This window comes from Rattus norvegicus, chromosome 7 (genome assembly GCF_021556685.1).
Source record: "Rattus norvegicus strain SHRSP/BbbUtx chromosome 7, alternate assembly SHRSP_T2T, whole genome shotgun sequence".
NCBI classification, from domain to species: Eukaryota; Metazoa; Chordata; class Mammalia; order Rodentia; family Muridae; genus Rattus; species Rattus norvegicus.
This window is the reverse complement of record NC_141540.1, coordinates 97,894,898-97,909,829: the sequence shown is the minus strand read 5'-3', so window position 1 is coordinate 97,909,829 and position 14,932 is coordinate 97,894,898. Positions and strand designations below refer to the sequence as shown.

General features: G+C 41.0%; 1 long non-coding RNA gene across 1 annotated transcript; it reads left to right on the top strand.

Moving 5' to 3' along the window:
* The first annotated feature begins 1,490 nt into the window (after nucleotides 1–1,490).
* LOC148004798 (uncharacterized) lies at nucleotides 1,491–13,101 on the top strand. Its single transcript, XR_015626149.1, has 3 exons — nucleotides 1,491–1,550; nucleotides 11,820–11,933; nucleotides 12,912–13,101. It is a non-coding gene; the product is annotated as an uncharacterized LOC148004798 (long non-coding RNA).
* The last annotated feature ends 1,831 nt before the right edge of the window (nucleotides 13,102–14,932 follow it).

Here is a 14,932-nt window from a genome sequence, read left to right as displayed (position 1 = left end):
CTGGAAGCTAGTAGTGACTTTAATTCTAGGTCTAATATCTTATTTGAATATCATGTAAATTTCTAGTATGGATTTTTAGGATGATTTAAATGTGTCCCTCAAATGTTAATGTCTTATAGGCTATGATCCATCTTCAAGGAAACTAAGATAGGAACTCAAGTCAAAAGTTTGACACAGAAACTGTTGAAGAATGAAAGACTGGATTGTATTCAGGTAACATCCAAGACTGGCCATCACAGATCTCTAGAAGACTCAGGGTAAATTTTTAAATCCCATCCTCTCTTAGGTAATGAATGCCATTTCAAACCAAATCCAACAGAAACACACAGGAAATTTGTGGTATATAATTTTAGTAATAATTCATCAGACCTTTTGGTGTAATGTGTTTTTATGTACAGAAGTGTTTTTATCTTGATAGCAGTTTTAAATGCCCAGAAGTCAAGAATCATGTCTAGCAGTCTCTGTGACTTTGTAAGCTAAGCTACTGTGGACTCATCTCCTGCTAGATGCCATAGCCCTATGAGTTGGTCTTAAGTTCAGGACTATGTGGGTGAAAGTTCCTGGATCAAGTCACGCCTTACCCTGAACCTTCCACAAAGCTGTTTAGAGCCTCAACGTGAACAGAGTGGAGTACTGTAGCCATTCCTTGCCTACCTCAGGTTTAACCGAATGTCCTTGTGATTATCAAACTACATCTTTCAGAATTTATCAACCATCAGTTTCCACCAGTTCAACAGATAAGAATTCTATCAGAGAGGTTCTAGGGGGTCCATAGTAGAGGTGCCTTCCTGTTGAAGTAAACCTGAAATTTCTGCCAATGAATTATTTTAAATCTCCATTTAGGACATTGTCGTTGTTATTGTTGTTGTTGTTGTCGTTGTGTCACTATGAAGACTTCAAGTAATGGTCTGTACTTTGGAACATGGAATTTGGGGTAACTTAAATTCCAGAGTAAACTATTGTTTATTCCCCTTGAGGTGAGAGCTGTTTCTTGAATGGAGAGTAACAAAGTCCATGATTTCCCAGCAGCTTGGGGATAACCAACCAACAACCAGTTAGCTGGTCTCGGAACACATGTATTCTCCCTTCTCTCTCCCACCTCTTCAGTGAGAAGGTCCCTCTGTCCTTTGGAGGCAGCTCTTCATGCTAGGGAGATCACTGGGACCTTAACTCTGCTGCCTGCAAAGAAAACTCCCGCATTAACAGACCCTCCCACAAACATCTTAAGTCAAATCTCCAGAGGAGCAAATCCCTAGAATTAATGAGATAAAACGTGCAATCCGATGCCAGATGTCTGTGCCTCACTCCAAATCCACTGACCCTGTCCAGACTGCAGACACCTACACCCTGTGTCCTCTGCTTCCCGGAACTCGCTCAGCGCCCCCACCCTTCAACTGAGAAGTTCCCTTGGGGAATCAGAGTGCAGCCTGTTGATACTTACTCCTCCTGTTTTGCAGACAGAGAAACGAGAGGGGATGTTTTTTAAAGATACAGAACTACAAATTCCTTCTGGGAAGATGATCAACTGAGCAGCTTAGACTTCCAGAAAGGTAAGGAAGACACTTAATGCTCTCTTGGCTCAGGTCCTGCCAGCTAGGATGAGGAAGCCATTTGCAAGAATGCCAGCTGCCATCTCTTGATGCCCACTACCGTATTTCTTCCAAGCATTGCCCATAATTCTGGACGATGTATATTACTAGATTTATCCTCCTTACCTAGAGAAAAAAACAAACAAAACCAACCAAGAAGCCTTGTTGTATATTTTAGCCTTTTATCTGCATTACACCCCTCCGCCTACTTCTGTTCCAAGTGAGTCAGTGGACTTTTCCTGCCAGGGGCAGCCTAAACCCTCCCCACTTGGCAAGGGTAGGGGGTGTTCCCACACTGACCTTTTTCATATCTTAAGAGACTGAAAGGAGCAACCAAACCCCTCCCATGCCGCCTGGGGAGCAGAGTCATAACCTCAGCCAACGGCTCTCTCTCTCTCTCTCTCTCTCTCTCTCTCTCTCTCTCTCTCTCTCTCTCTCAGCTTGTGCTAGATCCCTTCGTCATGCAGACCGCCCTCCAGCAGAACATAACATAGAAAACTAGGAAACGTGAGCATTGTTGGCTAGCCAGTGTGTTTTCTCCTGGGGCCCCTCTGATCGCAAACAAAACCATGTGCGCTGGTACAGGGGGATCCCTTCATCCTCCCAGTGACGTAACCACAGCTGAGGCTGGGTGTGTGCAGCAGCAGCTGTGAAAGGCCACACAGCAGCACACACAGGGTCTGGGTGGGGTGACAGGTGGTCCCTTGGCTGGAAAGAAGACACTAATACTCCACCCCACTCACAGACACACCCCACCGGCTCACTGACTCAAGTCACAAGAGTTTGCCAAGCGCAGGGCGGAGTGCCTGCTAGAGACATTTTGGTGCAGAGGCTAGGAAGGTGGCAAAATGAATAAAGCATTCTCTGCAGGGACCTGGCAGTCTAGATGGAAAAACAAGGCAGAAAACGGTGACTGCAACGGGAAACGAAATGAGCCAGTTCTCCTAGGTCTCTGATTCTTCCCTTTTGTTTGTCTGTGACATGATCTCCAGTGTCCCGGACTATCTTCGAATTCACTGTGTAACAAAGTGAAATCTGCTTGCTTCAGTGCTGGGGGCCCAGCCCTACAGCCTCACGTGCCCTATGCAGGCTCTCCACTAACTGAGCTTCTTTGATGACCCTGTGATGTGTGATTTTAAAAGTCACTCCCCGTTGCCATTCCTATCCCGTGTGGGCTTCCCTCAGACTGCACACTGAACATGAGATGTCTTTCCTACTCTCATCCTCTGTGAATAAGAAATTCTTCCAGGGCCAACCCAAACTTGCCTTCCAGGCTGCAGTCTTCCTGATGACTCAGTCTCTGATACGGGGCAGGAGTTTTTCCCTCACATTACTTGCTTAATCCTCGGGTGTCCTACATACTCTTTGCTTATTAATTTTTATGTGTCTTTATCTTCTAATAGACTACTGTATCCTTGAGAGCAAACAGCTTCGGCTTATTCATTTCAGTAGTTTTGTACACTGTCTGCTACTTAATCGGCAAAATAACGAAACGATGTGTGATAGTCCTATTTGGGAAGCATCCCAAGTAACCTCCAGTGGGTCACGACTCGTGAACACCTCCATTAGAATGCATATAGACTTCAACTTCCTTCTGACCAATAGAAAGGCTGGAGGCATTAGGATTCTGGCTGTGTAACTACTCGGTATACGGCTTCTTACAGACCATAAATCTTATATTCTTATCTGATTTCTTTTTTTTTTTTTCAGTAAGGATTTCTTTTTTTTTCTTCTGGTCACTTTTATTTTATTTTATTTTTATTATTAACTTGAGTATTTCTTATATACATTTCGAGTGTTATTCCCTTTCCCAGTTTCCAGGCAAACATCCCCCTCCCCCCTCCTCTTTCTTATCGGTGTTCCCCTCCCCACCCTCCCCCCATTGTCCCCCTCCCCCCAACAGTCTAGTTCACTGGGGGTTCAGTCTTAGCAGGACCCAGGGCTTCCCCTTCCACTGGTGCTCTTACTAGGATATTCATTGCTACCTATGAGGTCAGAGTCCAGGGTCAGTCCATGTATAGTCTTTAGGTAGTGGCTTAGTCCCTGGAAGCTCTGGTTGCTTGGCATTGTTGTACATATGGGGTCTCGAGCCCCTTCAAGCTCTTCCAGTTCTTTCTCTGATTCCTTCAAGGGGGGTCCTATTCTCAGTTCAGTGGTTTGCTGCTGGTATTCGCCTCTGTATTTGCTGTATTCTGGCTGTGTCTCTTAGGAGCGATCTACATCCGGCTCCTGTCGGTCTGCACTTCTTTGCTTCATCCATCTTGTCTAATTGGGTGGCTGTATATGTATGGGCCACATGTGGGGCAGACTCTGAATGGGTGTTCCTTCAGTCTCTGTTTTAATCTTTGCCTCTCTCTTCCCTGGCAAGGGTATTCTTGTTCCCCTTTTAAAGAAGGAGTGAACCATTCACATTTTGATCATCTGTCTTGAGTTTCATTTGTTCTAGGCATTTAGGGTAATTCAAGCATTTGGGCTAATAGCCACTTATCAGTGAGTGAATACCATGTATGTCCTTCTGTGTTTGGGTTACCTCACTCAGGATGATATTTTCCAGTTCCAGCCATTTGCCTACGAATTTCATAAAGTAGTTGTTTTTGATAGCTGAGTAATATTCCATTGTGTAGATGTACCACATTTTCTGTATCCATTCCTCTGTTGAAGGGCATCTGGGTTCTTTCCAGCTTCTGGCTATTATAAATAAGGCTGCAATGAACATAGTGGAGCACGTGTCTTTTTTATATCTTGGGGCATCTTTTGGGTATATGCCCAAGAGAGGTATAGCTGGATCCTCAGGCAGTTCAATGTCCAATTTTCTGAGGATCCTCCAGACTGATTTCCAGAATGGTTGTACCAGTTTGCAATCCCACCAACAATGGAGGAGTGTTCCTCTTTCTCCACATCCTCGCCAGCATCTTTGTCCCCTGAGTTTTTGATCTTAGCCATTCTCACTGGTGTGAGGTGAAATCTCAGGGTTGTTTTGATTTGCATTTCCCTTATGACTAAAGATGTTGAACATTTCTTTAGGTGTTTCTCCGCCATTCAGCATTCCTCAGCTGTGAATTCTTTGTTTAGCTCTGAGCCCCATTTTTTAATAGGGTTATTTGTTTCCCTGTGGTCTAACTTCTTGAGTTCTTTGTATATTTTGGATATAAGGCCTCTATCTGTTGTAGGATTGGTAAAGATCTTTTCCCAATCTGTTGGTTGCCGTTTTGTCCTAACCACAGTGTCCTTTGCCTTACAGAAGCTTTGCAGTTTTATGAGATCCCATTTGTCAATTCTTGATCTTAGAGCGTAAGCCATTGGTGTTTTGTTCAGGAAATTTTTTCCAGTGCCCATGTGTTCCAGATGCTTCCCTAGTTTTTCTTCTATTAGTTTGAGTGTGTCTGCTTTGATGTGGAGGTCCTTGATCCACTTGGACTTAAGCTTTGTACAGGGTGATAAGCATGGATCGATCTGCATTCTTCTACATGTTGCCCTCCAGTTGAACCAGCACCATTTGCTGAAAATGCTATCTTTTTTCCATTGGATGGTTTTGGCTCCTTTGTCAAAAATCAAGTGACCATAGGTGTGTGGGTTCATTTCTGGGTCTTCAATTCTATTCCATTGGTCTATCTGTCTGTCTCTGTACCAATACCATGCAGTTTTTATCACTATTGCTCTGTAATACTGCTTGAGTTCAGGGATAGTGATTCCCCCTGAAGTCCTTTTATTGTTGAGGATAGCTTTAGCTATCCTGGGTTTTTTGTTATTCCAGATGAATTTGCAAATTGTTCTGTCTAACTCTTTGAAGAATTGGATTGGTATTTTGATGGGGATTGCATTGAATCTGTAGATTGCTTTTGGTAAAATGGCCATTTTTACTATATTAATCCTGCCAATCCATGAGCATGGGAGATCTTTCCATCTTCTGAAGTCTTCTTCAATTTCTTTCCTCAGTGTCTTGAAGTTCTTATTGTACAGATCTTTTACTTGCTTTGCTAAAGTCACTCCGAGGTACTTTATATTATTTGGGGCTATTATGAAGGGTGTCGTTTCCCTAATTTCTTTCTCGGCTTGTTTCTCTTTTGTATAGAGGAAGGCAACTGATTTATTTGAGTTAATTTTATACCCAGCCACTTTGCGGAAGTTGTTTATCAGCTTTAGTAGTTCACTGGTGGAACTTTTGGGATCACTGAAATATACTATCATATCATCTGCAAATAGTGATATTTTGACTTCTTCTTTTCCTATCTGTATCCCCTTGATCTCCTTTTGTTGTCTGATTGCTCTGGCTAGAACTTCAAGAACTATATTGAATAAGTAGGGAGAGAGTGGGCAGCCTTGTCTAGTCCCTGATTTTAGTGGGATTGCTTCAAGTTTCTCTCCATTTAGTTTAATGTTAGCAACTGGTTTGCTGTATATGGCTTTTACCATGTTCAGGTATGGGCCTTGAATTCCTATTCTTTCCAGGACTTTTATCATGAAGGGGTGTTGAATTTTGTCAAATGCTTTCTCAGCATCTAATGAAATGATCATGTACTTTTGTTCTTTCAGTTTGTTTATATAATGGATCACGTTGATGGTTTTCCGTATATTAAACCATCCCTGCATGCCTGGGATGAAGCCTACTTGATCATGGTGGATGATTGTTTTGATGTGCTCTTGGATTCGGTTTGCCAGATTTTTGTTGAGTATTTTTGCGTTGATATTCATAAGGGAAATTGGTCTGAAGTTCTCTTTCTTTGTTGTGTCTTTCTGTGGTTTAGGTATAAGAGTAATTGTGGCTTCGTAGAAGGTATTCGGTAGTGATCCATCTGTTTCAATTTTGTGGAATAGTTTGGATAATATTGGTATGAGGTCTTCTATGAAGGTTTGATAGAATTCTGCACTAAACCCGTCTGGACCTGGGCTCTTTTTGGTTGGGAGACCTTTAATGACTGCTTCTATTTCCTTAGGAGTTATGGGGTTGTTTAACTGTTTTATCTGTTCCTGATTTAACTTCGATACCTGGTATCTGTTTTGGAAATTGTCCATTTCCTGAAGATTTTCAAGTTTTGTTGAATATAGTTTTTTGTAGTAAGATCTGATGATTTTTTGAATTTCCTCTGAATCTGTTGTTATGTCTCCCTTTTCATTTCTGATTTTGTTAATTTGGACACACTCTCTGTGTCCTCTCGTTAGTCTGGCTAAGGGTTTATCTATCTTGTTGATTTTCTCAAAGAACCAACTTTTGGTTCTGTTGATTCTTTCTATGGTCCTTTTTGTTTCTACTTGGTTGATTTCAGCTCTGAGTTTGATTATTTCCTGCCTTCTACTCCTCCTGGGTGTATTTGCTTCTTTTTGTTCTAGATCTTTTAGGTGTGCTGTCAAGCTGCTGACATATGCTCTTTCCTGTTTCTTTCTGCTGGCACTCAGCGCTATGAGTTTTCCTCTTAGCACAGCTTTCATTGTGTCCCATAAGTTTGGGTATGTTGTACCTTCATTTTCATTAAATTCTAAAAAGTTTTTAATTTCTTTCTTTATTTCTTCCTTGACCAGGTTATCATTGAGTAGAGCATTGTTCAATTTCCAAGTATATGTGGACATTCTTCCTTGATTGTTATTGAAGACCAGTTTTAGGCCGTGGTGGTCCGATAGCACGCATGGGATTATTTCTATCTTTCTGTACCTGTTGAGGCCCGTTTTTTGACCAATTATATGGTCAATTTTGGAGAAAGTACCATGAGGAGCTGAGAAGAAGGTATATCCTTTTGCTTTAGGATAGAATGTTCTATAAATATCTGTTAGGTCCATTTGGCTCATGACTTCTCTTAGTCTGTCTACATCTCTGTGTAATTTCTGTTTCCATGATCTGTCCATTGATGAGAGTGGGGTGTTGAAATCTCCCACTATTATTGTGTGAGGTGCAATGTGTGTTTTGAGCTTTAGTAAGGTTTCTTGTACATATGTAGGTGCCCTTGTATTTGGGGCATAGATATTTAGGATTGAGAGTTCATCTTGGTGGATTTTTCCTTTGATGAATATGTAGTGTCCTTCCTTATCTCTTTTGATGACTTTTAGTTGGAAATTGATTTTATTTGATATTAGAATGGCTACTCCAGCTTGCTTCTTCTGACCATTTGCTTGGAAAGTTGTTTTCCAGCCTTTCACTCTGAGGTAGTGTCTGTCTTTGTCTCTGAGGTGTGTTTCCTGTAGGCAGCAGAATGCAGGGTCCTCGTTGCATATCCAGTTTGTTAATCTATTTCTTTTTATTGGGGAGTTGAGGCCATTGATGTTGAGAGATATTAAGGAATAGTGGTTATTGCTTCCTGTTCTATTCATATTTGGATGTGAGGTTATGTTTGTGTGCTTTCATTCTCTTTGTTTTGTTGCCAAGACGATTAGTTTCTTGCTTCTTCTAGGGTATAGCTTGCCTCCTTATGTTGGGCTTTACCATTTATTATCCTTTGTAGTGCTGGATTTGTAGAAAGATATTGTGTAAATTTGGTTTTGTCATGGAATATCTTGGTTTCTCCATCTATGTTAATTGAGAGTTTTGCAGGATACAGTAACCTGGGCTGGCATTTGTGTTCTCTTAGGGTCTGTATGACATCCGTCCAGGATCTTCTGGCCTTCATAGTTTCTGGCGAGAAGTCTGGTGTGATTCTGATAGGTCTGCCTTTATATGTTACTTGACATTTTTCCCTTACTGCTTTTAATATTCTTTCTTTATTTTGTGCATTTGGTGTTTTGACTATTATGTGACGGGAGGTGTTTCTTTTCTGGTCCAATCTATTTGGAGTTCTGTAGGCATCTTGTATGCCTATGGGTATCTCTTTTTTTAGGTTAGGGAAGTTTTCTTCTATGATTTTGTTGAAGATATTTACTGGTCCTTTGAGCTGGGAGTCTTCACTCTCTTCTATACCTATTATCCTTAGGTTTGATCTTCTCATTGAGTCCTGGATTTCCTGTATGTTTTGGACCAGTAGATTTTTCCGCTTTACATTATCTTTGACAGTTGAGTAAATGATTTCTATGGAATCTTCTGCTCCTGAGATTCTCTCTTCCATCTCTTGAATTCTGTGGTGAGGCTTGTATCTACAGCTCCTTGTCTCTTCTTTTGGTTTTCTATATCCAGGGTTGTTTCCATGTGTTCTTTCTTGATTGCTTCTATTTCCATTTTTAATTCCTTCAACTGATTGTGTTTTCCTGGAATTCTTTCAGGGATTTTTGCGATTCCTCTCTGTAGGCTTCTACTTGTTCTCTAAGGGAGTTCTTCACGTCTTTCTTGAAGTCCTCCAGCATCATGATCAAATATGATTTTGAAACTAGATCTTGCTTTTCTGGTTTGTTTGGATATTCCATGTTTGTTTTTGTGGGAGAATTGGGCTCCGATGATGCCATGTAGTCTTGGTTTCTGTTGCTTGTGTTCCTGCGCTTGCCTCTCGCCATCAGATTATCTCTAGTATTACTTTGTTCTGCTATTTCTGACAGTGGCTAGACTGTCCTATAAGCCTGTGTGTCAGGAGTGCTGTAGACCTGTTTTCCTCTCTTTCAGTCAGTTATGGAGACAGAGTGTTCTGCTTTCGGGCGTGTAGTTTTTCCTCTCTACAGGTCTTCAGCTGTTCCTGTGGGCCTGTGTCTTGAGTTCACCAGGCAGCTTTCTTGCAGCAGACAAGTTGGTCTTACCTGTGGTTCCGAGGCTCAAGTTTGCTCGCGGGGTGCTGCCCAAGGGCTCTCTGCGGCGGCAGCAACCAGGAAGACCTGTGCCGCCCCTTCCGGGAGCTTCAGTGCACCAGGGTTCCAGATGGCCTTTGGTGTTTTCCTCTGGCGTCCGAGATGTATGTACAGAGAGCAGTCTCTTCTGGTTTCCCAGGCCTGTCTGCCTCTCTGAAGGTTCAGCTCTCCCTCCCACGGGATTTGGGTGCAGAGAACTGTTTATCCGGTCTGTTTCCCTCAGGTTCCGGTGGTGTCTCAGGCAGGGGTCCTGCCGCTCCTGGGCCCTCCCCCACGGGAGCCCAGAGGCCTTATACAGTTTCCTCTTGGGCCAGGGATGTGGGCAGGGGTGGGCAGTGTTGGTGGTCTCTTCCGCTCTGCAGCCTCAGGAGTGCCCACCTTATCAGGCGGTGAGGTGTCTTTCCCACAGGGTCTGGGAGCAGAGAGCTGCTGCGGGCCCGGGATCCGCGGGCGTGGGACCTCCGGCAAACACAGGACGTGCCCGGTCCTAGATGAACTCTGCCTCTGTGTGTCCCGATCTCACCAGGCAGCTCTCTTGCAGCAGCCTGATTTCTTTTTTTTTTTAAGATGTATTTATTATTATATTTATATGAGTATACTGTATCTGCTTTGAGGGCATCGGATCACCTTACAGATGGTTTTGAGCCACCATGTGGTTGCTGGGAATTGAACTCAGGACCTCTGGAAGGGCAGTCAGTGCCCTTAACCGCTGAGCCATCTTTCCAGTCCCCATATCTGAGTTCTTAAGGTTGGCATATTTTATTGGCTACAAGCAATACAAATTTAGAAAGATGGCAGAATGTTTTAGTTCTGTCTGCTTTTTCATATGCTTTGAGTACCTGTCATTTACTAGATACATATTTGGAATTACTGGGTCTTGGCCAAGTGATACCTTTATTGTGAAATTTCTCTCTTCTCTCCAGTCATAAATGAAACATTAAACCTACTACATTGGGAGGCAAAGTTTAGAACAGAGGCAGAAGGAACACCCATTCAGAGCCTTTCCCGGTTTCCGGGCCACCATCCCCCAACCTCTCCCCTTCCCCTTCTCTATGTGTGTTCCCCTCCCCATCCTTCCCCCAAAGAGTCCATTTTTTAAAAAATAGTAAATCCTTTATGTAAATGGCCTCTTTTTTTTTCTGGAGCTGGGGACCGAACCCAGGGCCTTGCGCTTGCTAGGCAAGTGCTCTACTGTTGAGCTAAATCCCCAACCCCAGAGTCCATTTTTTTTTAAATCTTGCCAACACTCTGTCTTTTCAGATGTTCATATCAGACACTTAAATTCTTAAATATACCATAGACCAAAAAATTGTTTTAAAATACAATGCTTGTTAAAACTCACCCCATGTGAATTCAACATATTTACCCTTTGGTTTATAATACTTTAAAGGTTCTTGAAATTTACCTAACCTAATATATAAACATTAATAGGTTTATACATTAACAATCCTATAATTCTGATTGTTTCTCTCTTGACTCATGCTTTTAGCATGATGTTTCTATTAGCAGCTGTGCTTTTCAGTGTTTCATGGGCTTCATAGTGACAAAAGTGTCCCTAAATTTTGTTCACATTTAAATTTTATTTCTACTGGTTGAAGTGTCAGTTGGATTATGACTTCAATTGGTGTGTTCAGATGTCAAATTAATAAGAAGTGAACTTATGGTGGGTATTTTTCATTGTCAGTTGATTAGATTAAGTAAATCAAATGTACTTTCTGAAGGTGCATTTAGTTTCCAGCATTTCTGTATAGTTTGTTCAATGTTGAATCCACTGGTACAGTTCCATTACGATCCAATTTTTTCCCAAACTTCCTATCTCTGAACATTTCACTGAACATTGATCCTTGAACCTGTGGCCTTTTGGCTCACCCAAAACAACTTATTTTTAGATAAGCCTTGCTTTTCAGATGCTTTCCTCTTCAAAGGTCTCTTTTTAAAACACAGTTTTATATATTTATAGCTATTTTAGTCTAATACAATTAGACTTTGGTATTCAGCCAATAACTGTAGTAGAGAGAAATCAAGAGATCATGGCTAATCCTGGGACTGTGGACTTGTTCACAGTTGGTTAATGTTTTGATTTGATCTTATTTATTTTCCTTGGTTTTCTGAGACATGTTCCAACATATTGCAAGCTGGCTTTGAATTCACTCTAAAGGTTTAGAAGTTATACTGCAATGCATGTTAGGCATATACTATGCTGAGATCTATTTCTCATATAGTTGATTATTTCTTACCGTCCTTTAGAATTTTAGATTGTGAGAGATGTTTATCCTTGAGATATCTCAGAAAACTTTCTATGAGAAGGGAAAAAAGTGAGATTTGGATTTGTGTTTTAAAAATTTATTTTGTAGTCAATATGTAATGAAAACCAAGTTTTAAATGTTGAAATTTCAGGAGAGATCAGCAGCTTAGGAAACTCGTTTGTTTTTAAACATCTAGAGTATAGATTAGTATTACTAGTATTCCTAGCTTCATATGAGGTTAATAAGACTTATGGAATAAATTCTATTTGGAACTATTTCTCTTATTTAGAGCTTAGTTTTGGAGACATCTACTTCCTGTTGACCTTTGGTGATGCAGAATGTCATCTGTTCATCTACTATTCCAACATGGCTGTCGACTTTCATTCGGAATTAAAGAGAGAGTGTAAGCCAACTTTTCTGGATTCAGGATGTTCTCTCACATCTGTACATAGAAATAAAAGACCAGTCAGCTCTACTATCCTAACTCCCAGAGAGTTTAGAGCCCAAACCTGACACTTAGTGTCATTTGTTTCTAACCCGTGAGGATACGCTTTACATTAATGTGAACTCAGTGTGCTGTTAAACATGAATATTATATCCAGAGTTTATAGGAATTTTAGCAGGCAATGCTTTAAAATAATCTTCTCTGCCATAATTCTGTAACTTTAAGTCAAACATGTTATTTGCTACACTGTTTAAGATATATATAGGGGGAAGGCAAGAGGAGCGGGGAGAGAAGGAAGGGAGGAAGATAGGTAGGAAAGGAATAAGAGAGAAAGGGGAGGGAGGAAGCAAGGAAAAGCGGCTGAAGAGTTGCTTATTTAGGCATTTGAGAATCATATTATAAATATTCAAATTGTATGAAAGACAATTTATGCTCTTACCAAAATGAGAACACCCTCATAAAATCTTATCTATTCAGCACCATTTCAGTGCTCAGTTACACAGTCGAGTTAGGCCAGGCTCCAAGGAGAATTCAATTTTGATGACTCTTGGAAGCCCATTTTCGACATGGCAGAGGTTTCTTCCCTGTTCTTGTCTCTCCTCTAGGCCAGTATCTGATTGTAAAGTTGGATTGTGTCCTTACTTTGGCTGTACAACTCACAGCATCTTTGAGAGGAACTGAGGTTTAAGTATAGCAACACTGCAGTGTACTTTTAGCTTCTGTGAATAGTATAAACCTCAGTGTTTAATCCAATAAATCCTGCCTCACTAATTATATTTGTCAGTCGTGAAACTATGAAATTTCAGAGGTGGGGTTAAAACTATCAGTGTAAAATTGGAATTATCAGAAAACAGATTAGTATGTTTCTCTTAATATTTTAAGTTGCATATACTTTTATTTCTTTATAACCATCACTCTATTTTCTCCCTTTCTTAGATACTGGCCTTGGCAAGTCTAGGAAGAATAATTTGCCTTCTACACAACTCATCAAGATAAGCATTTGGCTTCAGTGTTGCTTCTGTTTTCCTCCTGTGGTTTCTTACCTAGAGGCAAAGTATTTCTGTTTTAATAAAAGTTACCCACACATTTTTCCAAGATTCAATTCCAATCATAATTCTCCAGTTAACTTATGAAACATGGACTAGTATTCAAGTTTGTAGTGGAACCACTGAGATCACCACTACGTTCTACCTGTGAATAAAAAGACCCTGAACAGCATCATGCTTCTAAGCCAACAAAGCTTGGTTTTATTAGCACTAAACCTATTTCTTCAACTTCTTACTTGCCAAAGCATAGCTCATAAAATGTTACCCACAGGTAAGATTTAGAAAAATAAAGAGGGGAAAACAAAAGATCTTGAACAAAACATCCCACTGGGGGATAAAAGACTTTTTGCTTTGTCTGATTAATTTTGTCAACTTGACACAAACCCAGTCATATGGAGAAAATGCCCTCATAATATTGATCTGTACACAAGCCTGTGGGGACATTTTCTTGATTAATGGTTGCTGTAGGAAGGCCAGGCTCACTGTAGGCAGTACAACCCCTGGGTCCTGAGTAGCCTATGAAAGAAGGCTAAGTAAGCCACAGGGAGCAAGCCAGTAAGCAGTATTCCTCCATGGCTTCCACTTTAGTTCCTGCCTTCAGGTTTGTGCCTTGAGTTTCTGCCCCGATTTCCCTCAGTAATGACTAGTGATAACCTGAGAGATAAAAGCTGAAATACACCCTTTCCTTCCCTTGTTGCCTTTGTTTATATTTTATGACAACAATAGAAACCCTAAATAAGACAAGCCTGGAAAGGAATAGATTGCGTACGCTCATCTGTGCTCAGAAAAAACACAGTGTTTGAAAGAAGTAAAGGACCCTGTGGTGTGACCACTTATCAAACAACCAACAAGGACTCCAATCCAGTTAAGGTGAAATCTATTTGGTCTTCCTTTGACTGTCCTATGATTTTTTACCCCCATAGCAGATCACAGTTGTTTTATATTATTCAGATGCTGTGTAATCTGTATTCCATTTCTATGTGGGTGACGGGGGTTCAGGACACTGATATACAGCACTAGGAAAGCACTGGAACTTCTGGTTTGTGGTTTGGGCTTTGGCTCTTAATTGCCAGCTTGCTCGCCTGTATTTGTTTATTCAATCCAGGAGCCTTCTCCATGGACTGGAGCACAGATGCTGCCTCCACTTATGTGTCCTGTTTATACAATAACAAAAACACAGGTGTGGTTTTGGTGGGAATGAGTCCAAGATCTTCTCCTCCAGTTCTTATTTGGAATTCACATAGGATTGTAAGTCTGTATACTGTCCAGAAGAAGCAGGCTTCCACATGTAAAGCTGACAGAATATCATGAGAGCGTAACTGCTAAAGAGCCTTAACATTTTATGACAGCGGAATTGAAAAACTAAAAAGAGATGAGACAAGGGTCATAACAGCACAAAGCATCCGATCCTGACCCAGGTCACTGAACTGAATATTATGGTCTTTGGAGAGTGGAGCTGTCCTTAATTCTAAGCCCACCCTAGCCTATTCGGGCCATGTCTTAGCAAAGTTGCAATCTTTTACATTCAAATGTACAATAGCTCCAGGAAAAAAAATACTGAAGTCAGATGTGATAAGTCATTTATTTATTTTTGTGATAAACATCTTTTATATCTTTTACAACATTCCAGATGCTGTGTCCAACTCAAATGATCCAAAAGTCAGCGGTTCAGACTTGCTTTTTTCTCCAATAATGAGTATGTTTTAAGTCTTCACAATTTGATTCCATGCCTAGCACCCTAAATGGTAAAGCGATGTTCTGCTTCCTTTCCACATTGCCACGGCTGGTTTCCAAAGAAGCTTTGTAAGGTTAAAATTCAGAGAACGGGATTCCTCCCTATTTGATTATCTACCTGGACAGAACTCTGTCAATTCTTCTAAATAGCACTTTCTTCAAAGGCTGTAGCGAATG